The sequence below is a fragment of the Nannospalax galili genome, unplaced genomic scaffold, assembly GCF_000622305.1.
Source record: "Nannospalax galili isolate Female #2095 unplaced genomic scaffold, S.galili_v1.0 scaffold100, whole genome shotgun sequence".
NCBI classification, from domain to species: domain Eukaryota; kingdom Metazoa; phylum Chordata; class Mammalia; order Rodentia; family Spalacidae; genus Nannospalax; species Nannospalax galili.
In genome coordinates this window covers 6663238-6665882 of record NW_008352891.1, presented here as the reverse complement: position 1 = coordinate 6665882, position 2645 = coordinate 6663238, and the positions used below count along the sequence as shown (strand labels likewise).

Sequence of the window (2645 nt, the reverse complement as noted above, 5' to 3'; positions counted from 1 at the left end):
GCTAGGCAGGCCACGACAGCACAAGGGTTCCTCTGGCTTCCATCACTATTCAGGAGATTGTGCTTTCCTGAAAACGTGGCCAGAACCAGAAGCACTATTTTGTTGCTAACAGAAGCCACGGCCCCAGGAACACCATTTGCTGTCTGTGGATCTTGTATACCTTGCTGTTTACCAGAAAGCTCCAGTAACTGCACAGTGTGCTTTAGTCCTACCACTTGAATACACTTTCAGCTTGCCTATCCAAGTAGTAGCCCTTGGAAAGGAGTCAAACCACCATTAGCAGGAAGTCCCTCACTCCCATCCCTGTGGTTACCATCATGCCACAGAATAAAGGAAAAGGAGGTAAAAACAGGCACAGAGGTAAAAATGAAAATGAATCTGAAAAAAAAGAGTTGGTGTTTAAAGAAGAGGGGCAAGAATATGCACAGGTGATCAAAATGCTGGGAAATGAATGATTGGAAGCAATGTGTTTGATGGTATGAGGCTATGCCATATCAGAGGAAAGTTGAGAACCAAGGTTTGGATAAATACCTCAGACATTATATTGATTGAACTACAAGACTATCAAGATAACAAAGCTGATGTTAAAGTACAAAGCAGATGAAGCCAGAAATCTGAAGGCATATGGAGAACTTCCAAAACACACTAAAATCAATTAAACAAACACATTTTGGTCCTGGAGATGATGATGAAATCCAGTTTGATTATATTGGAGGTGATGATGAAGATACTGATGATATCTAAACTGCACTGAGCATGTTATATTCCAAGTTTCTGAAGACCGTTCTATAATTGGGATCTTAACTTACATCTGTTAAGAGTAAAACTTCATTTAGCATGAGTATGGCTCGTTAAAAGAGATTATTATATTTTCATTTTTAAAAAGTATTTTATTTCTGCCGGGCATAGTGGCACATGCCTTTAATCCCAGCACTTGGGAGGCAGAGGCAGGCAGATCTCTGTGAGTTCAAGGCCAGCCTGGTCTACATAGCAAGATCCAGGACAGCTGGGGCAACAGGGAGACCCTGTCTCAAAAAGACCAAAAAAAAAATTGTATTTCTTTGAAAACTGAAGATGTTGTGTTACCTTAAGTGACGTGTTAACACTTTGTTCTTATAGATGTAATTGAACATAGTAGCAAAACATTGCACTGTTAAAGAAAAAGATGCCTTTCCATTTGTGATTCGTTGTTTCTAGCAAATGAATATTTTGCATTAATTTTTTGCTTTGTAATTATCATGGGTCATGATAAGCCCTAGCTCTAACACATCTGAATAAGTCTTTATGTTCTGTCTGGATTTTTTGGTAATTTCTCATCAAATTTAAGGATGACATAAATCTGTACTTAGAGTCAGACAAAATAGGGCTGTTTTTGTATTTCTGTAGCCATGTATGGTTTTAAATGTACTTTTTATCCTTCATGTTCTTACCATCCCACCCCCTTTTTAAAATACTTGGGCCTCAATTTTGAGTTTGAAATTAGCCATTGCAGAAATTGAATACTAGTTGATAACCAGTTATCTTGACTTTAGAAATATAATAGCTGACAATGTTTGTATTTAATTTTTACTTTTCTAAAGCATAGTCAAAATGGAAAATGAAAAACAAGGTAGTTGTTAGTGGTACATAAGATATTTTTTACTTTGCAAAGTAGGTTGTGTAAAAAAGATGTCCTTTTATTTTCAAAAAGTGACTGTAATCCACTGTTTTGGGCTTTATGAATAATTAAATTTCAATGTACAAATGAAAAGTTAATTTCAAAATTATATAAAAAAGCCTTTCTTAAACTAAGCTTAGGTTAATAGAAGAGGAACCATGGCTTAATGAAAAGGTGGCTCCTGCTTCCGGAATGGAGGGGTCACAGAAAGAGAAATATAATAAAAATATGTTGGTATAAAAAAAAAAAGACAACCCTCCCATCTCCCCCACTGTTCTCTGCTCTGAGTTTGGGCCCTGCTCCATTCCTTGTCTTGGGGCCCCAGACACCTGGGGAACAAATACTGCTTCCTGATCCTTTTCATCCAGACCAACTTAGTGCCTTCTCTGGGCCCCAGGAGCACTGCTCCTGGTCCTGGCCCCGCCCTCACCTCCCTCTGCTTCCCTGGGCCTGCATCACCTGCCACCCTCTTTCTGGGACGCAAGAGCTGACCTTTCCTCTTCCTGATCCTTTGCATCCAGACCAACCCAGCTCCTCAGTGCAGTCCCCAGGAGACCTTGGGGCCTCTTCCCGCCCCATCTTCCTTTGCATCTCTGGGTGGCATGGCCACCAGCTGCCCTAGACCAGCATCTTTTCTGGGCCAGGCTCCCAGGCCAGTCCAACCCCAAAATTCCTGAGGTCAAAATCGTTCCTGGAGGGATCCAGACCTTAGGAGAAAGCAAGAAATCATCTGACCCTCATCTGAATTGGGCCTCTGTGGGAAGTCCTGAACTAAATCAATCTGGCTACTCACATATAAAATCAAAAGAGAGAACTGGAAGCTTAGATGAACCAGCTTTTCATGGCCAAAAAGTAAACCACAAAGACACACAAAGTTCACAAAAAGAAGTAGTCCTAAACTTGAAGGCCTGAGTCTCACAAAAGAATCAGAAAATACAAAAGAAATTCACATGTCAAAATCACAGAGAAAAAATAATAACATGAAAAG

At 40.1% G+C, this 2645-nt stretch overlaps 1 pseudogene; it reads left to right on the top strand.

The window, feature by feature from the left end:
• The first annotated feature begins 317 nt into the window (after positions 1-317).
• LOC108491652 lies at positions 318-744 on the top strand (annotated as a pseudogene).
• The last annotated feature ends 1901 nt before the right edge of the window (positions 745-2645 follow it).